Genomic DNA, 23,952 nt, shown 5'->3' with positions numbered 1-23,952 from the left:
CGTCTCATAAGGAGCTATGTATAGTCACCATTTTGTGTCTGCCATCTTGCGTAAGCATCCCTAGGACGTCTCAAGTCATCTTGTTTCTCATAAGAGCAGCCACCATCTTGTAGAAATAGATAGCTGCGAATGCCAAAGGGCTTAAGTAGGAATCGAACCGTTGATCTCATCATTAGACTATGTTTTTTCTTGTTCCTGATACTACGAACCTACGTATTAGGCGGAAAAATTTTGTCCGTTTTGCTCTACGATGCATCGTTTTCGAGATATTTAACATTTTGCATTTAAGCCTCCAAATTTAATGAATCGAACCTGCACGGTACGTTATACTCTCTACCATAGCTAGACCTGATCATGTTACGAAGACTCGCTTCAATACAAGCTAAAACAGAGCAAATGCCAAAGGGCCTAAGTAGGAACCGAACCGTTGATCCCATCATTAGACTATGATTTTCTTGTTCCTCATACTGCGAACCTGGGTATTAGGCAGAAAAATTTTGTCCGTTTTGCTCTACGGTGCACCGTTTTCGATATATTTAACATTTTGTATTTAAGCCCTAAATTTAATGAATCGAGCTATCACGACACGTTAGCCTCTAAGCTAAGAGTAGCAACCATCTTGCGCAAGCACCCTTAAAGCGTCTCATAAGGAGTCGTGTATAGCCGCCATCTTGCGTCCGCCATCTTGCGCAAGCATCCTTAGGGCGTCTCTAGTCATCTTGTGCAAGGACCCTTAAGCCGCCTCATAAGAGCAACCGCCATCTTGCGCAAGCATCCCTAGGGCATCTCATAAGGAGCCATGTATAACCGCCATCTTGCGCAAGCATCCCAAGGGAGTCTATGTATAGCGGCCATCTTGCATAAGCACCTTTAAGGAGTCATGTATAGCCACCATCTTGTGCAATTAGCGCCGAGAGATGGCTGCTGTAGAATTTTTCTTTTTAAATTATCCGCTACCATATTTCAACTAAAGAGTGTAGCACTGAGGTTTGCGATGTAAGATGGCGGATGACAGCTGACAAAAAAGCGCGTGAGTTTGTTTACTAAACAAGAGCACATGGAATTTGCCGCCACCACATAGATGGCAGCACGGTGCTCTCTTGATTAAAGATGGCGGATGACGGCTAACAGAACTTTTCAAATTGCCCGCTACTACATAGAGGACAGCACGGTGCTCTGTAGATTAAAGATGGTGGATGACAGGTGATGAAATTGCCCGCATGATAGCAGCACAATACTCTATTGATTAAAGATGTTGGATGACAGCTGTCATAAAAAGCACGTGGCTTTGTTTACTAAACAAGAGCACATAGATTTCTTTCAAATTGCCGCCACCACATTTCAAAGGTATCTAGCTAAAGAGCGCAGCACTGAGGTTTGTGATGCAAGATGGCGGATGACAGCTGTCAGAAAAAAGCACGTGAGTTTGTTTCCGAACAAGAGCTTGTAGAATTTTTCAAATTGCCGCCACCACATAGAGGGCAGCACGGTGCTCTCATGATTAAAGATGGCTGCTGTCACGTGGAATTGCCTGCCACCACAAAGAGGGCAGAACGGTGCTCAAAGATGGCTGCTATCAAAAAGCATTTTTCAAATTATCCGCCACCACATTTCAAAGGTAAGTAGCTAAAGAGGGCACCACTGTGCTCTATAGATTAAAGATAGTGGATGACAGCTGTCAAAAAAGCACGTGAGTTTGTTTCCAAACAAGAGCATGTAGAATTTTTCAAATTACCGCCACCACATAGAGGGCAGCACGGTGCTCTCATGATTAAAGATGGCTGCTTGTCGAAAAGCATTTTTCAAATTATCCGCCACCACATTTCAAAGGTAAGTAGCTAAAGAGGGCAGCACTGTGCTCTATAGATTAAAGATGGCGGATGACAACTATCAAAAAAGCATGTGGCTGTCAAAAAGCACGTGGATTTGTTTATCTCGAGCTAGTGAGGTTAAGTTGGTAGCACTAAGGTTTAGGCCCGTCAAGATGGCAGCACTGCCGATGACAGGTGACGAATTTTACATCTACTACGATAAAGAGGGCAGCACAGTGCACTGTGGTTTAAAGATGGCGGATGACAGCTGTCAAAAAAGCACGTGGCTGTCAAAAAAGCACGTGGCTTTGTTTACCACGCGCCAGGTTAAGTTGGTAGCACTAAGGTTTAGACCCGTCAAGATGACAGCACTGCCGATGACAGGTGATGAAAGAGGGCAGTACAGTGCTCAAAGATGGCGGATGACAGCTGTCAAAAAGGGGCATAGGTTTGTAAAGCATTTAGAATTTGCCGCCACCACATAGAGGGCAGCACTGCTTAAAGATGGCGGATGACAGCTGTCAAAGGTAAGTAGCTAAAGAGGGCAGCACTGTACTCAAAGATGGCGGACGACAGCTGTCAAAAAGCACGTGGCTTTGTTTACCTCGCGCTAGTTAGGTTAAGTTGGTACCACTAAGGTTTAGGTCCGTCAAGATGGCAGTACTGAGGTTAGCGATGCGTTGTTGTCGATGACAGCTGTCAAAAAGCACGTGGCTTTGTTTACAAATCTCTCAAAAGCACGTGGCTGTCAAAAAGCACGTGGCTTTGTTTACCTCGCGCTAGTGAGGTTAAGTTGGTACCACTAAGGTTTAGGCCCGTCAAGATGGCAGTACTGAGGTTAGCGATGCGTTGTTGTCTGTCAAAAAGCACGTGGCTTTGTTTACAAATCTGTCAAAAGCACGTGGCTGTCAAAAAACACGTGGCTTTGTTTACCTCGCGCTAGTGAGGTTAAGTTGGCACTACTGAGGTTTAGGTCCGTCAAGATGGCAGTACTGAGGTTAGCGATGCGTTGTTGTCTGTCAGAAAGCACGTGGCTGTCGAAACGCACGTGGCTTTGTTTACCTCATGCTAGTTAGGTTAAGTTGGCACTAGTGAGGTTTAGGCCCGTCAAGATGGCAGCAGTGAGGTTAGCGATGCGTTGTTGTCGATGACAGCTGTCAAAAAGCACGTGGCTTTGTTTACAAATTCAAATCTCCCGCCAAAATTCAAAATTCCCGCCAAAATTCAAATTTCCCGCGGGCGGCGGCGGCGGCGGAGGAGGCGGCGGAGGAGGAGGCGTGCGGCGGCGGCGGCCGCCGAACCCGCTTATTATACTACTTGTGTCCGGCCCCCTTTTCACTACGTTTACTCCTTTCTATTGTAGGATGAGTTGACCTGAGGATATACAAGATATAACAATTAGGTGGGCCAAACTTTCAGGACACCTTCCTCACACGTTATGTCTTTTATATGAACATGGGTCGGTAAAGTCATCAGTTCCATGTTAGAACTCATTTTATCAACTCTGCACAGTAATTTTATGCTGCCTTTGTGGATCAGTGGTAGAGTGTCGGCCTCCTCATCCCGAGATAGCAGGTCGAAAACCGGCAGAGGAAGTCGGAGTTGTAAGGGAGGAAGGAAGCCCATTCGATCTTCATGTCGTACTATATTGGCATGTAAAAGATCTCTGGTGACACATTGGGTGTTTAACCGAAAAAATTAATCAAACCTGAGCCATGGACGCGTAAGACGGGTTTGGTTTACTCTGCCATATAGTAGGCCATATAGTAAAACGAACGTCGAAATTGACGAACAGACAGTCAGATGCGGTCAAATTAAAATTTCTGTACACGGCAGCTGAGGCCATACGATTAGTATTATTATCATCATTATTATTAGACCTATTATTATTATTATTATTATTATTATTATTATTATTATTATTATTATTATTATTATTATTATTATTATTATTATTATTATTATTATTATTGATCGGGATATGATACCCAGAACGAAGAATTGTCTACAATCGTATAAATATCAGTCTGCAGTGATAAGAATCTAGTGCTTTGGAAAAGAGGCAGCAATCCAGAAAGGAGTGAGGCAAGGCTGCAGTCTGTCCCTCCTCCTTTTCAAAGTTTAGATAGAACAAGCAGTAAAGGAAATCAAAGAGAAATTCGGAAAGGGAATCACAATCCAACGAGAGGAAATCAAAACCTTGAGATTTGCCGATGATATTGTACCGGGCGGTACACCTCCGCTCCGCTAATTCAAACATTGCGCCGGTTGAAACTCCTCTACTGGAGGAAGCCTGAACTTTAACTACAGTGTTAATTCTCAAGTTTCTCAGAAGATGTCCCTACTTGTAAATTTTCAAGTTTTCTGAACTGTGTCGTTTTCGATGTATTTTTGTTTTGCCTGTAGTAAGAAGTGTGGACATTCTCTTCGAGATGGCACTACTGAAGGACTACAATTATGCACCCTAGTGCGAAGTGAACGAACTGTGTTTTGGGAGAAATTTTGGGTTCATAAGTGTGTTCTTTGTTAAATTTCTTTCAGTCATTGTTTAAGTTGGCAATATTAACCCTTTCTTTCCCCCAGTTTTGAATTTGACCAATAAGGAATTTCTGTAATTAATTTTCCACCAATAAGGGGTTTCTTCTTCGTCTAGTGTAGTAGTTTTTGCCATTATCCAATAAAAGGCTTGTGGGCGGGTGTTCTCATTCATGAAAGGTCTCGAATGTTCCGCGAGGGTATATAAACTGCTGATTTTCGGGTCTCTGCGCCACTTCAGTAACATCTATCAGTGTGTAAAGTATGTAGCAGGGGGCGGGAAGCGCCTCTTTCTTCGGGCAGCAGTTCAACCACCAGGTAATGGCCGTTTTATAACTTATTTTCTTGCCAGCTCAGCAGTTTAACCCTCGGGGCGGGTTCGAAACCTTTTACCATGTAATTTTCCTCTAAAATGTAATAGGCTCTTGGAAAAAATTCTATCTCTTTAAACTACATATTGGGATAGAGAGTGCTTAACCCTCTCGAGCTCCCACTCATATTGCTTTGAGGTGAACTTATTTTCACAACCGTTTCTTCCCTTCTAATGTAAATCGTTTTCTCATATAAGTCACCTCTTTAGGATGGGTTTAGCCCTTGCATTAACGGCCTAGTGCCAAGTAGGTTTTAAACAAAGTGTATTAGAGGTGCAAGGTCGCCTCCTCTCAAGTTGGTATTTTTGGAGGCCATGTAATTGTCCTGTTTCTTCACTGAATAGGCCTCAGTAGGTTGGGTATTTTTGACCCCTGTGTTATTGTAATTGAAGGACAGCTTAAAGGTGGAGTTCGGTGTGGCCTTTGATAGGCTTGAATTTTGAGAGCGGGTTTGCTCTTTCTTAAAAGTTGATTTTGTGTGCCTCGAGGAGGCTTTATTTGGTAATTGGGAGCAAGTGCTCCCTTTGTCGAATCTTGTTTTTGGGTAAAGTTGGGCTAATTGCTCAAGAATTGTGAGTCCGGGGCTCGAAGCCCAAATTCTGTAAAAACTGTAATTGTACATTCTTAAATTGTTGATATTCAACTGTTTTTTTGTTATTCTTGTTATTTCTTGATCTCGAAAAGAAAATATAACCTTGTTAAATTTTAACTTTAATTACGTATTTTGAGACCTGTTCACCCCAGCACCTTCTTTCACCTCTAACTACCACGGATAACTCCGTAACAGATATTATTATTTTTTATGAGACTCCATATGATCTCGAGAAGTTGCTGAATGGTATGGACGAAGTCATGGGTAAAAAGCACAAGATGAAAATAAGTAAGTCCAAAACAAAATTAATGAAGTATAGTTGAACGAAGGCAGGTTATGTTAGATTAGGAAATGAAGTCTTAAAGCAAGTAGATGAATATTGTTACTTGGGTGGTAAAATAACTAACGATGGCAGGAGTAAGAAGGACATAAAACGCAGAGTAGCACATGCAAGGGAAAGCTTTCTTAAGTCCAGAAATTTTCTCACTTCAAGCACATATAGGAATTTGGAGGATGTTTCTGAAGACTTTCATCTGGAGCGTGGTAATGTATGGAAGTGAAACATCTATGATAATCAGCTCAGAAATAAATATAACAGAAGCTTTTGAAATATGGTGTTACGAAGGAATGCTGAAAGTGAGGTGGGTAGATCGAATCACAAACGAAGGGATACTGAATCGAATTGGTGAGAGGAGATAGATTTGGATAAATTTGACGAGAAGAAGAGATAGAATCGTAGGGCACATTCTAAGACACTCACGACTTGTTCAGTTGGTTTTTGAAAGAAGTGTATGCGGTAAGAACGTTAGGGGTAGACCAAGGTATGAATATGACAAGCAGATTAGAGCAGATATAGGATGCGATAGTTACGTAGAAATGAAAAGGTTAGCATAGGATAGGGGGGCATGGAGGCTGCATTACATCAGTCTATGGCCTGATGTATCAAACAACAACAATATTATTATTACGATGGTTTAATGCGCAAACATTGTATGTCCTAAAATCACAATTCTGAGAAAATTCAAATTGAAAGTTGATGAAGTTGCAGTTCCTTACGGCAAATAATAATATAGCTGTAGCCTGTATTACTGATCTGTAGATTATTTCTTTGTAAATGTGTTTCGACAACTGGACCACATTTTCGTGCATCAGTAAAGGAATTATTCACTATATTTTAATGGAAGTTTGGGACATACAACATTTGGCACTAACAATGTGAAAGAGAACTTGAAAACACAAATGTTGTATTTCTCAAAGAAATTGATTTCAACAATTTTTTCATCATTTATTATTAAATTCTCTTCTTTTCTTAATAAAATCACAAGGTATGAAAAATAGGTAATAAAATAAAATTGAAATTCACTGTTCAGTTATATGTCTCAAACCTTTCAAAACAGTGTCCAGGACATACAATATTTGTGCTCCATTAAGGCAGTAAGAACTTGAAAAATTTCAACAGCGAAATAGTATGTCCGGACATACAATATATGCGCCTTCAAGTGAAATGAAAACCAACTGGACATATCTAGGCTAAAGTTATTATACCGGACATACAATATTCGTGATGTAGAGTTGTTGATTTGACTAGGACATGCAATATATGCACCTTGGAAAACAGCATGTTCCCTAATATTTGGACATACCATACTATAATTGCGAATTGGCTACATATGTTTGAGAGACATCCAAATATGGTACTAACTCCAAACTGGCCATAAATGGACATACAATGCTTTGTGCACTAAGCCATCGATTATTATTATTATTATTATTATTATTATTATTATTATTATTATTATTATTATTATTATTATTATTATTATTATTATTATTATTATTATTATTATTATTATTATTATTATTATTACACATTAATCATGGGAAACACACGGGAAGAGATCGTACCAGAAAACCACTTGAGACTTGTTGTTACATAAAATGTTCAAACTATCCTCCGTTGGCATTGTTACATGTATCATCCCATCACCCTATCAGCGCATCCAGGATTCCGTTCGATGGTGGGTTGAGGTTTGTATCAATGCTAACTGTTAATTTTTAACAATTCGTACAGGAACGAGTTTCATGTGATCTGCTGGTACGTTCTATTCCTAGCATAGAAATAAAGCATTTACGGGCCCATATCCATGTAACCCATATTCTTCTTTTACGTGTGAGGAATGCGTCTTTCAGCGTTGGTCTACCTGATTGTAACACTATTTATACCTCCCCAGAAGAAAATAATCTATATATTAAAAGAGTGCCGAAAGCCTGCAGTCTAATATCTTGGAACTTGAAAATAGGTGCAATGAGTATGGTATGAAAATTAGCCTCTCGAAGACTAAATTGATGGCAGTAGGTAAGAAATTCAACAGAATTGAATGTCAGATTGGTGATACAAAGCTAGAACAGGTCTATAATTTCAAGTATTTAGGTTGTTTATTCTCCCAGGATGGTAATATAGTAAGTGAGATTGAATCAAGGTGTAGTAAAGCTAATGCAGTGAGCTCGCAGTTGCGATCAGCAGTATTCTGTAAGAAGGAAGTCAGCTCCCAGACGAAACTATCTTTACATCGGTCTGTTTTCAGACCAACATTGCTTTACGGGAGTGAAAGCTGGGTGGACTCAGGATATCTTATTCATAAGTTAGAAGTAACAGACTTGAAAGTAGAAAAAATGATTGCTGGTACAAACAAGTGGGAACAATGGCAGGAGGGTACTCGGAATGATGAGATAAAGGCTAATTTAGGAATGAACTCAATGGATGAAGCTGTACGCATAAACCGGCTTCGGTGGTGGGGTCATGTGAGGCGAATGGAGCAGGATAGGTTACCTAGGAGAATAATGGGCTCTGTTATGGTGGGTAAGAGAAGTAGAGGTGGACCAAGACGACGATGGTTAGACACGGTTTCTAACGATTTAAAGGTAAGAGGTATAGAACTAAATGAGGCCACAACACTAGTTGCAATTCGAGGATTGTGGCGACGTTTAGTAAATTCTCAGAGGCTTGCAGACTGAACGCTGAAAGGCATAACGGTCTATAATGATAATGTATGTATGTATGTATGTATGTATGTATGTATGTATGTATGTATGTATGTATGTATGTATGTATGTATGTATGTATGTATGTATGTATGTATGTATGTATGTATGTATGTATGTATGTATGTATGTATGTATGTATGTATGTATGTATGTATGTATGTATGTAGTAAAAACAGATTTGGCAAATACATCCGTCCGGTCTACTGGACCGATATGATTAATTTCTGTTTTATTCTCTCCGAAATTACCTGCCGTTTGATCATGGGATATTGATAGATCTCTAGATTCAGTCAACTTTGGGTAATCATAGAATAAAATCATTAAATGATCGCTCCAATAATTGCAGGCGAAAGATTACCCAAACCAGCAATACATTCTGTACTTATTGACTAACACTTTCATTAATATTCTGATACATGTGATATTCTTCCTTAGTAATATCATTTCACCGAGCTCGATAGCTGAAGTCGCGTAAGTGCGGCCAGTATCCAGTGTTCGGGAGATAGTAGATTCGAACCCCACTGTCGGCAGCCCTGAAAATGGTTTTCCGTGGTTTCCCATTTTCACACCAGGCAAATGCTGGGGCTGTACCTTAATTAAGGCCACGGACGCTTCCTTCCCAGTCCTAGCCCTTTCCTGTCCCATCGTCGCCGTAAGACCTATCTGTGTCGGTGCGACGTAAAACAACTAGCAATATATATATATATATATATATATATATATATATATATATATATATATATATCATTGCATGCAGTCATGCTTGATTACTACCTGTGAAGCGAGAGAGTAGGGAAGGGAGTGAAAGACTGGAACAGTTTACTTGGGAAAGGGTTTGATCCTTTTCGAAAATTTGTACAGATTTTCAAGAAAAGAATAAACGACAACAGAGAAAAGAAATGTTAGAGGGCATTCGACATGTGTAGGTTATTGTAATAAAGAATTCTTATGAATAAATTTATTCTATCCCATCTATGGAGACTGGACAGATGAAGTAGGGGACTGCCTGTAGGGGTGAAGTGGGGGCTTCCAGGGCCCTGGGACCGCTACGGTAGCTGTGAAGGCCCTTCAGCAACTCTGAAATGCAGTGGCAAAATGGGGCTCTGGTTAAGACGCAGCAGGTCTTTATGTACGCTAGGTACCAAAATGGGTTATAAAAAAAGCAATTTACATTTAAATATTATAGCAATGTTGTATAGTATTTCTTGAAGCGATTCAACATACTGTATATGTGTAAGTACAGAAAATATTATGAGTAGAATTTTTTAAATAATCCTAATTTTATTAAATACCGAGCTGTGTATTTAATAATGTTAATGTAAATTGTATAATACTGTTTTTTAGGAAAAATATCTTCTTTTCTTTTTGACTTAAAACGTATTTGTTGAGAATGATGTATTTTCGTGTATGATTTGCCACCGAGGTAAAGACTCCGTTTGTAAATAAAGTATTTTGACATTTGATTTCGTTTGAGTATACACTTAATTTGATCATGGAAGAAAATTATTCTGTGCTAAATACTCTTTTATCCTCTGAACTTCCCCAGCTCTTTAAGAGACTAAAGAGATGAGAAAACTTTCCAATTACCGAGCTCGATAGCTGCAGTCGCTTAAGTGCGGCCAGTACCCAGTATTCGGGAGATAGTAGGTTCGAATCCCACTGTCGGCAGCCCTAAGGATGGTTTTCCGTGGTTTCCCATTTTTCCCATTTTCACACCTTAATTAAGGCCACGGCCGCTTCCTTCCCAGTTCCAGCCCTTTCCTGTCCCATCGTCGCCATAAGATATATCTGTATCGGTGCGACGTAAAGCCAATGGCAAATTAAATGAACTTTCCAATTAACTTGCATGCTGCTGAAATAAAATATCGACGTTCGCACAGACGGAAACGCATCAAGTCAACTAGCCTTCTGTATGACCATCAATAAGGCACAGGGAGCTGAAATAAAATATCGACGTTCGCACAGACGGAAACGCATCAAGTCAACTAGCCTTCTGTATGACCATCAATAAGGCACAGGGATAATCTCTTGAAATAGTGGGTGTCTATTTACCCGAATCGGTATTCAGACACGGTCAATTGTATGTTGCACTATCTCGGGCAAGATCGTTTGAAAATGCTAAGAACCAGATACTCCCGAACGGTCGAAGCACAGTGAAGTGTTAAAAACTTCATAACGAATTAATAAGTTATTATGCACCGGTAAAATAATAATAATAATAATAATAATAATAATAATAATAATAATAATCGTATGGCCTCAGCTACCGTGTGCAGACATTTCAATTAGACGCCATCTGGCTGTCTGCTCGTCAATTTCGACGTTCCGTTTTACTCTAGGCCCACTGGATGGCAGACCGAGTAAACCGAAACTCTCTTGGGCGTCTATGGCTGATATTTAATGAATTTTGTCGGGTAAACACCAAATGTGTCACCAGAGATCTCTTACATGCCGACATCGTACTACATGGAGTATCGAATGGACTTTTTTCCGCCCTTCAAAAATCCGACTACCTCTGCCGAGTTTGAACCCGGTATCTGAGGATGCGGAGGCCGACACTCTACCGGTACCGGTATAAAATGTTCATACAGCTATTGAAAAGGGCATGCAAAACAATATGACTTCGACAGACATATAAGAGTTATATGACTTGTTTACAACGAATGCTGCCGAGAAGCGCGGGTGCACTAGTTTGTTTCTAGAATTAATGGCATCCCAAAGGGGAATGCAACTCATGCTTCTATTTTAGGGTAAGCCGAATATCCCCTTGCCGATTGGACAAAAACATATGTTCACGTCTATGGACACATTGAAGGTTACGTTGCACTCGTTATTCTACTGACCATGAATGTGCTTAGCCACTGAGGACCGAGGATGTTGCAGGACCTCTACGACATAACATATCGTGGTTGCGGATATACCTGTACTCCAGCCGCAAGGGAAACTTGGGATGCATGTTACACAGATAGTGGATTTGCCCAAGATTTAGTGACCCCTTGGGAGAGCCTACACTGCTCAGCAGGTACGGCTTAAGGGTGGAGGCTAGTTAAGGTCAAGTTCGTGTTACGAATTATAGCTAGAAATATCGCCACTGTTACTAGAGGATGGCTTTGTGTACGTGGACCTTGTTTTTTTATAACGCAACTAACATGAAATTTCAATTTAAACATACCAGAGGGTGGCTGATGGAATGAGATTTTATCCGCATCCATACGTTGGTGCGTGTTCACATCAAAGACCGCAGACATTTGATCTTTTCAATCCCCCAGTGGCACAACCTGCAAGGAGAAATCAAATGGAATACGGTTCAATATGATTCAGAAAAGAAGGAAAGTAACAAACATATTGAACATTGAACTATCCCGTATCATTCATAACGGTATTGAAAACTTCGAATATTTTCCAATAAAATACACTTAAGTGATATAGAACAATAAAAAAGATACATAGAATTGGAGGTCAGTATGGAAAGAAAAATCTCCACATTACGCCGCTGTCTCTCCTCATTAATCCATTTCATATCAGCACGGGAAAAGTTCGTTTCTGGTTACAGACTTCATCTGGAGATGGAAGGAATATCCTTGTTCATTTCTGTTTCCATGTTCGTCCTTGTCTCTGATTTTTCCTAACTTATAACATGTTAATGTCTTCTTCTTCTCCCCCTTCTTCTGTACGGTTCTGGCCACTATGGACCACAGAGTAACAACTGCGGTATCATGGATCATCTTTTCCCTCCTATGTCATTTATTTTATGCCTATACAACTTCATTCATTGGCTTTTCTCCTTCTTTCTTTTGTAGAGACCACTTTTCAAAATTCCTTTTCTACTTTCCCTCGGAATCCTCTGAAGTATGAAGCTAATTGTCGGAAGTGGCTCTTATTTTGAATATGTTCCTGGCTTATGCCCATATCGGTATGTATCTCCATAAACCTCCTGAGAACAATTTATTTTCCCTCCGAAATATGTAAGGAGCTTTCGAGTCAACCTTTATTGATCCATACGATGGAGATGACCAAATACAATTGTGTTAATCTTTTCTTCAATGTTTCTTTAATTCCTTCAGTCTCTTTGTATAACATATTTTTAGGTCTTAATCTCCATGGTTCACCAACATATCTAAGTATCAGAATCTTCCTAAGGTTCTTTCATATTTTATCCTTTCTTCCTCCTTCAGTTGTTCTAGCACAGTTGTGCCAGCAATACTCTACTTGTTAAATTCAAGGTATCAGCGGCGTATAATCTTTCTGACTTTTTTGTTCTCAGACTTAGTTATTTTTGCTTGTAAATTAACGGTATTTTCAAATATAATTTAATTAGTGTATGACAAATACACGAACAGAGAATATTTATGTAATTCACAATGTAAGAGAGAGAAAATCCACAGTGGATAGCTGCCCTAAAATAAGAGGAACCATACGGTAATAGCATCATATTGATAGTAATGTACTTAACATCGTTCCAGTTTTCACATTATTTATCTTAGGATAATATGAGCTTACACATGTTTTAATATTGATATTCCTCTGTTGTACAGTGAAAAAGCTATAATGAGGCAGGTGGTGATCTCATCTGATTCAATCAATGTCTAAAGGCAATGCCTTGTCGATTCAGCCATTGTCTTCTGTCTTCAGCCTCTCGTTTCATCTCACAGTAGGAACTACATTCAATGTTTTGCATCAATACTTGAAGGAATTTCTTTCTAGGTCGACCTCTTCACTTCTTTCCTATGATCTTTCCTTCTAGTAGATTGGTCAGAAAGGTATAATGGCGCACTGTGTGTCCAATGAATTTAGCTGCTCTTCTATGTGTTGTTATCATCAGTTGTTTCTTCTCCTGTATTTCTCGCTGGATACTTTCGTTGGTTCTTTTTTCAGTCCAACTGACTTTTAGCATTCGCCTCCATCTGATTATAAGAGGTAAAATAACCAGTCACAATTGGATATCCAGAGCAATAAGCCACTGAATTAAGTTATTTGGTCATCAGTAAATTCTTCTTGTGGGCCTTGCTATGAACTCTAAAACGATGCTCTATTGTTTAACCCTCAAACACACGCGTATGGGGTGGAATCCACCCCAGGTCATTTTATTTCTTAGTGAAGTGTACAAATACATTTTCTGTGCTCTCCCCGCTCTTGTACATTTCTGGCTGGATCCCTGCAGAAAGAGTCATTCGTACATAATCTATCTTAAAATCTCCAATTAATACAGTAATTCGTATTTTACAATACAATGATATGTGGGGTGGAAAGCACCCCGGCGTGTGTGTCTGCGTCCTAAGATTTGGCGCGTGTGCTTGAGGGTTAATATTCCACTCCGTTGAAACAGATAGGTGAACTATAGGAGCCGCATTTGCTGAATAAATACGCACATCTTCCATTCTTTGTATGAAGCCTTTTCAAACACTTCCAAGTCCTGCGTGCTGGATTATAACTAGAGGCCAGGAGTTTTCGGCAGTAATAGGTTAGAGTGCAAACTTTCTGAAACGAATGACAAGTATATTATAGTCCACACAACGGTTGTGCTGTGAGATTTGTATAAATATTAGGCGTACAGACTATCAGAAACCCTAGAATTTATGTTACTCCTGCAACATGCTAAAAATTGCACAACGATTGTGCAGTGAGAGTTGTATAAATATTAGGGGTACGGCCTATCAGAACCCCTAGAATTTATGTTACTCCGGCCATATACCATAAATTGCACAGCGATTGTGCTGTGAGATTTGTAAAATCATTATGGGTACGGTCTATCAGCACCCCTCGGATTTATGTTACACCGGCAACATGCTATAAATTGCACAACGATTGTGCTGTGAGATTTGTATAAATATTAGGGGTACGGCCTATCAGAACCCCTAGAATTTATGTTACTCCTGCTACATACATTGCACAAAGGTTGTGCTACGAGTTTTGCATAAATATTAGGGATACGATCTACTAGAACATCTGGAATTTATGTTACTCCGGCTACATACTCTAAATTGCACAGCGGTTGTGTTATGAGAGGTATGGCATATTGTAGAATCCTTAGAATTGATGTTACATAACGCAAGAGCGGCCTAGACGACATTTCGCAATAACCGAATTAGTTTGCATGCCTAAAACTCTGGGACCTAATTATGACCTCCCGAGATATGACTAAATCCTTACTTTCAATTTCCCCAAGTCCAGTCACCTCCTACAGCCGCTGTGCGTAGATCGCTATATTTGAACACACTGCCGCTGGCTGCATGACACACGATGACTGTTCATTGGCTCGATTACACGACAGTATCATAATTCACAGTCACATGCAGTGAACAACTAAACAGCTCAACAGTATTAACGGCAGGGTGATACTCACAACAGCGAACATTAACACAGGTCCATTTACCTTCACACTCGCGCTGCCTCAGTCCACACAAATACACGAACACGCAGTGCACTCTCCCGTTCTGTCGTCTCCAGTTCACACACACACACACACACTGGTCTCTCCGACACCACAACAACAACTCGCTCGCAGGGGCCTTGCATTTATATCTCGATGTTGGGCCACTAGAACATTCAGGGTTCGGCTGGAGATCGAACTATCCCGTCATATCTTCCAGAAATCGCATGGAGAAACTAGATGAAGGGAACAACAGATGAAGGACCACGGCATGTCCTCGGACGAGCTGACACTAACGACAGCTGTACAACGTCAATACATCGACTTTTGGCAATGTTAGGGTTATGTTTAGGGAAAGGAGTTTTAGTCTCTAATAGCTTAGAATGAAAATGTATTTAATCAAGGGTCAGTGTCTTCTACCCGTACAATTGTTCTGCAGTGACACTTGCATAAATACGGTACATGCGACCTGAAATATCAGAACCACTAAAATCCATCAACTCACCTAAATAGTTGTTGAATAGTTAGGGGATGCTTGCGCCTTATTCAAAAATCCACAGTTCTAACCATTCAGGCATACAACTAAGTAAATCCTTGTGGGTGGGGATGGTAGAATAACACCCAAGGTATCCCCTGCCTGTCGTAGGAGGCAACTAAAATGGGCCCCAGGAGCTCTGAACAATGTAGCGTGGGTTGAGACTACGGGCCCGTTAGCTAAGTCCTGGCTTTGCTTCCACTTACTTGTGCCAGGCTACTCACTTCCACCTATCCTGTCTGACCTCCCTTGGTCAACACTTGTTCTTTTCCGACCCCTACGGTATTAGGCATCGGGGACTAGGGAGTCTTATTTGCACGCCCTTTGTGGCCCTTGCCTTTATTTGGCCGATACCTTCATTTCTAGAAGTGTCGGATCCTTCCATTGTTTCTCTCTGATTTGTGTTATATAGAGGATGGTTGCCCACTTGTACTTCCTCTTAAAACAATAATCACCACCACAACCGCAACTCAATATTGAAAACATCCTGGGGTTATCAGCTACCAATTTTAGGTCAATAAAATATGATAACGTATGAGAATATATTCTTTATTTATTCCACAATCCACCATCCTTTTCTTAATCATCGTTATCTGGTCGATCAGATTATCAGTATGCCTTTTTCTACCACTACGAGCGCTAATGTGAGTCAATGCTTTGTTTAACTTAAGCACCACTACGAGCGCTAATGTGAGTTAATGCAGAGTTTCACTTGAAGCCCTTACAACTACATTCGGTGTGGACATTTTCCAAGAACTCATAAAACGCCTGAGGGTATTGAACCAAGGAACACATTACAGAAATAATTATGAAAATAAGTTAATTTGGCTAGGATTTGAATAAAAAATAACGAGTAAATGAACAAGTGATTTTAGGTTGTTTTTCCGGAACTGCATTTAGGCCGGAAGTGATTTTTGAAATTTGCTGTTTTTAGTCTGACAGAGCTACCCAAGACTCACAATTTGAAACTTTTCCTAGTCCTTTAGCCCTTCAATAGTTTAGTTTTAAGTTTTACGTAGTATGGAGACCCGTACTTTGCCTGTTATGAAATTTTCTCACCAGTTAGTGACCAAAAATCCATAATTCCACTCGGTAAACTGCAACACATGTAGACGTTTGCACTCTGCAAGAACTGGCATGATAATCGACTGGCGTAGTCACTTGGTTGTTGTCACCCAAGTGACCTGAGTTCGAATCGCAGCCAATTCAAGTGATAATTTTGAAATGGAATCTCACTTCTCGTGGTTCGGACTCCACGTAAAACTGGAGAACTTACTGTACTGTCACGTAAAGCCAGAAGCTTCATTTCAGGTTGAACTCCCCCTGTGGGTGGGGGCGGTAGAATAACACCCACGGTATCCCCTGCCTGTCGTAAGAGGCGACTAAAAGGGGCCCCAGGGGCTCTGAACTTGGGAGCGTGGGTTGGCGACCACGGGGCCCTTAGCTGAGTCCTGGCATTGCTTCCACTTACTTGTGCCAGTCTCCTAACTTTCATCTATCCTGTCGGACCTCCCTTGGCCAACTCTTGTTCTTTTCCGACCCCGACGCTATTAGGTTTGCGAGGGCTAGGGAGTCTTTCATTTTCACGCCCTTCGTGGCCCTTGTCTTCCTTTGGCCGATATCTTCATTTTTCGAAGTGTCGGATCCCTTCCATTTTTTCCCTCTGATTAGTGTTATGTAGAGGATGGTTGCCTAGTTGTACTTCCTCTTAAAACAATAATCACCACCACCACCATCAAGTTGAACATGAGGAACTCTATTTTACTTTGAAAGAGACATCCAGTTCTCTGCTTGTATGTGGGTCGATCAACATGCAGTGCTGCTCCTTTAGTGACATATCAAGATCTACGAACTGATTTAGTATGTACGGAGTGCCCTCACTCAGAGTGCAGCCGTATCTCTCAAAGAGATGGTTGCTCCTAACTTTGATTTCAACCAGTTTAAATAAACAAATGTATTCCGACCTCAAGTTCACTGCTACAAAAGTTACAGCGCCCAGTGTGTCTCAGTTTTAACATATACTCTAGATTAAACGTTGAAGAAGTGATGATCATCAGTCACGTGTAGTTATCCGTCATATATTTTGTTCTGTGGAAGATTGTGGAGACAGCCAGATTCAACTTCGAAGAGACATCTTTTGATTATACAGGGTGTATCAGAACTTTACCGACAAAAGGATAGGGATGCTCTTCATGTTATCTTAAGAAAGATCGCACAACCGGATTGACGGAGAAATTATTTCTTTTCGATAAAATGAGGTTACATTTTTGCTTCTGGGAGTGCGATTCAAATGAACGAAATTACCGTATTTTCTATGCCAAAGACCAAGTCGCTAACTGTTGGTGTGCGTCAGAGGAGGGAAGGGAAGGGAGAGAAAGTGGGAAAGGGGAGACAGTGGTGATGCTAGGTGCGAATGTACAAGTTTCTCCTTTGTTTCGCATAGAAGCTTACCTGCCCTAGTAGGCAGTGCACAGTTTGTTCTGCACAAACTGACTGCGATGCGAACCCTGCAGAAAGAGAAGATGCAATTATACTAAGAATACATGCAGTCCGCCTCTGTGGTGTGATGGTTAGTGCATTTAGCTGCCACCCCCGGAGGCCCGGGTTCAATTCCCGGCTCTGCCACGAAATTTCAAAAGTGAGACGAGGGCTGAAATGAAGTCCATTCAGCCATCCTGGAAGTGGTTTTCCGTAGTTTCCCACTTCTCCTCCAGGCAAATGCCGGGATGGTACCAAACTTAAGGCCACGACCGCTTCCTTCCCTCTTCCTTATCTATCCCTTCCAAACTTTCCATCCCCCCACACGATCCCTGTTCAGCATAGCAGGTGAGGCTGCCTGGGCGAGGTATTGGTCATCCTCGCCAGTTGTATCCCCGACCCAGAGTCTGAAGCTCCAGCACACTGCCCTTGAGGCGGTAGACGTGGGATCCCTCGCTGAACCCGAGGGAAAAACCGACCCTGGATGGTAAACAGATTACGAACGAACGATAAGGATCTTTTTAGTACGTGAAACTTTTAGTGATACTTCGGCTCCCTAGTGCTGAATCAGTAGACCTCGGGTAATTGTGAGATTCGTATTGGCAACCTTTAGCACACAAACTATGAACAATTACGCATCACCGTGAGACATCTGGCGTGCACTTTACGTACTTGTACCGTTGATGTTTACACAGCAAAGCCAAAATCCTAGGAACACGATTCGCATCGAGAAATGTTATATAATGTGTGTGTGACATAGTTGTTGGCTTAATATAATAAAAGTTTATAAAATTATTGTCAATCGAACATACAATCGATTCAATTCAGATTTCATTTATATTCAGTTGGCAGTATTATCGCAACCGGGGTAGCTCCCACCTTACGCCTCATGCCCGTAAAGCGAAGTATCACTAAAAGTTTCGCGGACTATAGGTTATACGCGTCATTTTGGTTGTCTATCTCCGAAAAGTTAAAGGAGTGGTGAACCACCCGGTACAGTATATTCATCGAAGTCGATTTGTAGCTATCAAGAAAGGGGATGTTTCTGCCATTATAATTAACACTTTACAAATCGGTAGTGACTGTCAGTGGCAGGGCGTCTGCAATTGTGATCAATATTCCACACATCGACTTTGACTTTGACTTGCAGTAGGAATGGGTTTCTCCTCCAATTCCTGTGTAACTGGCATTTGTAACGAGGGCCTACCATTGTAATGAATAATTTCCTTCTCGATTTGACTGGCATTTGTCAAGGGAGCATGCCATTTTGTTCAAAACTCCCCTACTCGATTGTGCCTGGCAGCAAGTAAGGGTGCCCGCTATAAAAAAGACCCATCTAAAATGTGATTGGCATCGGGCCGAGTGGCTTGCAATTATAATCCAAACACACCAATTCGGTGTGACTGGCAGTAAGCTGCCTGACACTAGGAAAACGGGCCTATTATTAGGAAGATAACAGCACAACTCAATTTTGACTGGCAGCACGGAAGGTGCCTGCCATTATAATAACAAATCCTCATCTATAATGTATCTGAAAGTAGGAAGTGAGCCTGCAATTTTAATGAAAACTTCTCAGATCGTTCGTGACCGCGCAGTAGTCAAGGGGGCCTACCATTATAATGAACCTTCCCAACTCCATTGTGAATGACATTAGGCAAATGTGCCTCACGTTATCATCTCAACTACGCAACTCGCACTTTACTTTGGAAACAACCTTTAGGGACCCCCCCTCCATGCTGTTTCTGGGATAACATCAAGACACATGCAATTTCAGAAAATCTTATTTACTGCATGTGCAGTAATTTACTTCGATATCCGTATACAGTGTAGAATACCGTAGCGAAGCACGAGTACATTTGGTAGTGACACATAAATCATTATTTCTATTCAAGTTGTTGCTTAAATTCAATTCAAATTGGAAGCCATTCATATATATTTGAACGTCCGTAATCCTTTTTCGTTGTTCTTCATATCTTGGATCAAAAACTACTAGTAACACGCACAGCCCAATGTCTACACTTCCTGGTTTTTAAGGAAATAAAAAGATCGTTGTCAAGACTACTGAATCAACCCTCGTATGCACTTGTAAATGATCAAGTACTAAGAGACACAATATTAACGGCTCTACACGAGAAGAGAACTTACCACCCCTCAAGGGCTACGCTGGGTTAGAAATGAAAGCATATTAGTCCTTGTAAAGGGATTCAGAGCATTACTGCTGTGTGGATGTGGCTGGCTAACGCTACTTCAACATTGATGGTTCAGATTAACGTAAAATTTTATGCAAATGTTTGAGAAACCGACAACATATCTACGTTGTTGCTACACGGTACCCATTGGCAAGATGGTACAGGAATCCCTCTTTTTGGGTGATTTTTTCGTTCCTAGTGATCATCGCTTAATACGAAAATGCGTAAAGTTAATGGGTTAGACAGAAGATAGGAACTATTCCATGGAAAATATACAAAAGCTTGTGTTTTAAGCAAATGGAGAGTCGTCATTCATTTCCTCCATAATTGGCTCCCTTACATTTTTTTGTCTTGGATGACGTCATTTTGGTCGCACCTTTGAAGCTTTCTTTAGATTTGTCTGCTTGACTTCTTATGGTTCTCAGGGTTGTTTCTGAGATTCCTGTAGCTCTAACAATCCATACAGTGCGCTCATTTCCTTTATATAACTTAATATTTTCCAGCTTTTCTTCAAGTGTTATTGCTTTCCCTTGCTTTTGGAAGCATTTTCATCACCATTTCGTACTTTTAGAAACAATAAAACACAGATTGCTAACTCAAAGCTCTCCTTGATACTGACCACATGTCGCCAGTCAACACTGAAACAACGCAACACAGCTACTCAGTGCTCTCTTTGAGACTGACCACACACCGCCTTGCAGCGCCGCACACACGGTCATGAAATCATCCACATAGTGATTGGGAATCCACAACCTAATTTGTATATTTTTAAAATACTTTATATAATTATGCATATTTTTAAATCGTATTATAGATAAAACGCGTAAAGTGAGAACGCTTATAACGAGGAGTAACCTCTCAGTATACAACTGCAGGTGCGAATGCTCATTGTAATTCTGTAGAAGTGATACAGAGCTTCTCAAGCGTGTGAGTGTTAACGGTGGAGTTCAGTCAGGAAGGGTCAGCTCCATCCGATTGCGAACTACCTTCAGAATCAACCGACTTGCACCAACTTCAAGGAGAAACGTGTTCTGAAGTTTCAAGGCTCACCCTTCATAAGAATGGCAAGTTATGAAACGGCCCTTCATATATTCGCAGTTTCTTGAGCTTCATCCATTCCTTTCCCTGGCTGTATCACGCGTACCCTGCGGCACATTATTATCATTATTATCATTATTATTATTATCATTATTATTATTATTGAAGAGTTTATTAGTAACGAATTAAGGGCTACTGGCCCTCTATTACAGTTAACCATACTATAAAAATATTATTATATTACAAATAAAATAATTAAACCTAACTAAGTTAATAATTTTAGATTACAAATACAACTTATAAAAGAGTTCTGTAAGAATCAGGAAGTTGTGGTTAGAGTAGAAGAATATGACACAGAGAAATAGGTATCTGAAGAGGAGTGAGAAAGGGATGTTGCATGTCACCGGCTTTGTTCAATATATACGAAGCAAAACTGCTACAAAAGGTCCTCGAAAAAGCAAGGGGCATTCTAATGCGTGGAGAATCAATAAAGACCATAAAATACGCGGATGACTTGGCGGTATTAGAGGAATCAGGAAAAGATCTGCAAGTCATGTTGGAAAATATTGAGAGAGTGAGCAAAGTGTTCGGAATGAAGATCAACATTGGGAAGACTAAGGTGATGAGGTTGGGAAAGGAGAAGATAGCTGTTAAATATGGCACTAGAGGGAAATATATTGGAACTAGGAAAGTAATTCAGATAAGAAGAAGAATGTGTATGCGAAGAGTAGCTTTCAGAAAGGTGAGGGGGCTTTTGATATCTAAAGCAATCCCTATTGATTTAAGGAAGAGGATCGCAAAGTTTTTTTTGCGGTGTGTGGTGTCATGCAGAGCTTGAACATGGATATTAAGAATGAAACAAAGTATTTGGAAAGTTTTGAAATATGGTTGTGCAGAAGAATGGATAAAGTGAATTGGACAGATGAAAAGACAAATGTCGAGGTGCTAAGAAGAGTAGGAGAGAAGAGACACCTGACGAAAACGATAAGGAAGAGGAAAATATCCTGGTTGGGTCACATACTACATAGAAATTGAGGGTGATAGAGGGAGCAATAGATGGAAGAAGATGAAGAGTAAGAAAGTTTGGAATGTCAACAGATATCAAACAACGGAGAAACTCTGAACACTGAAACAAGATGCTCAGGAAAAAGAATCATGGAGGATGTCCAGCTGATACCTGTCTCAAGACAGATTCACAGAAGAAGAAGAAGAAGAAGAAGAAGAAGAATATCTATCCACACGACACCTCGTAATATACAGGCCTTCGGGCTGAGCAGCGGCAGCTTGGTAGGCCATGGTCCTTCGGGGCTGTTGCGCCATGGGGTTTGGTTTGGTTTAAGTATATCTATATAGTCTAGCTTAAAACATATACACACAATTACTCGCACAAACGTACATCATTCACTCAGGTAGTTGTACAGTTTAGGAAATAATTTCTACAAGTGAATCTAAACGTCTTCAAATGTGAAGATTTTCTAATATTTACTGGAATAGAGTTCCAGAGTCTGGCACCCGACACTTAGAATGACCGGTTAATATAAGCTGTTTTGTTGTTGGAATGGCAATGGTATTGGCGTTGAAATGTGTATCACGTTCATGAAAGGAAGAAAGTGAGTTAGAAATAAAGCAATTTATACACTAGAGTACTAATGTGTTCCTCACTTACTTCGTCGAATTTTAATCAGCCTAGTCTTTGAAAATAGGGTGTTACGTGAGCAGAGTAATTTAATGAAAATATATGGCCTCTCTGGCCCTACCTATACTATTCTCTCAAGTGGTAAAGCTTCGAAACTGTTGATAGGGATCCCTCAGACAAACGCTATAGAAGTCCCTCCGGGGATCTCAAATTGGGAACGTGGAGACGCGATTACTGGGCTTCTAGATGAGTCTGACATTGGTCTCAATTCGTGTGATCACTTCCAGCTTTCCTACCCACATCGCTTAGCCAGCTTTTGTTCACTTCAAAACCTGTGGTACCGGGTTCGTGAGGATTAGGGATTTACACGCCATTAATGCCCCTTCTCTTTATTTTACCGATACCCTCATACCATCATTCCACCAACATCTCGGATTAAAAGCAGCTATCTAACAGTATCATACATGAGAGGTAAGAATTCGCACTTAGAGGGTCAAATTGTCGAATTTTCAATCAATTCCTTAACTTCAAACTTTCGGTCCTTCCCTTGTCATGCCTTATACAGTTGAACCTCGGATTGCGAGTAACTTGGTCTACGAGTGTTTTGCAAGACGAGCAAATATTTTAAATAAATTTTGACTTGATAAGCGCGTGAGGTTTCGCAATACGAGCGTCACTTGTACGTACGTTTCCACCTCCGCTGTGCCTTTGTTTTCCCCTCCCCCTGCCACTCTCTTTCCTGGGAAAGTGTGTGTAATCATTTCCCGCGCTGGACTTCAGTTGGCGTGCCTCGCTCGCATAGTCAACACCGTACGAGTGTACATGTTTTGTTTCTGTCATCTGTGATATAAATGTTCTGCAACGATGGGTCCTGTGAACGAAAAGAAGGCTAAACAGGAATTCGGTCGGAAGAAGGAGATGGTTACAGTGGATGAATCTGTTCAATGACAATGCAATGTCACATTTTCGTGAAATCCTCAAAAAGAGGCAAAAGCAACATTCATTGGACAGATTCCTCGTTAAAGTTGCACGAAAAGAAAACACATCCAATGAGCCGACCGATAGCAGTGATTCCGTTAGTGAAATTCGTGCTACACAGTAACTCTTCTCATGTCATCTCTCGTCTCCCTCACACCAACAATGATTCTATTGTAAGGTAAAGTGCAGTTTAATTGTTTTACGTTATATTTTGTTTTAGAAATGTTATGCGAATAAATGTTTTTGCGTTGTGGACGAATCACCCGAGTTTCATTAGTTTCTTATGGGAAAATTTGCTTTGATATACGAGCGATTTGGATTACGATCATGTTGCCGAAACGAATTATGCTCGCAATCCAAGGTTCCACTGTATA

This window comes from Anabrus simplex, chromosome 1 (genome assembly GCF_040414725.1).
Source record: "Anabrus simplex isolate iqAnaSimp1 chromosome 1, ASM4041472v1, whole genome shotgun sequence".
Lineage (NCBI taxonomy): Eukaryota > Metazoa > Arthropoda > Insecta > Orthoptera > Tettigoniidae > Anabrus > Anabrus simplex.
Note: the sequence above shows the minus strand (reverse complement) of the source record.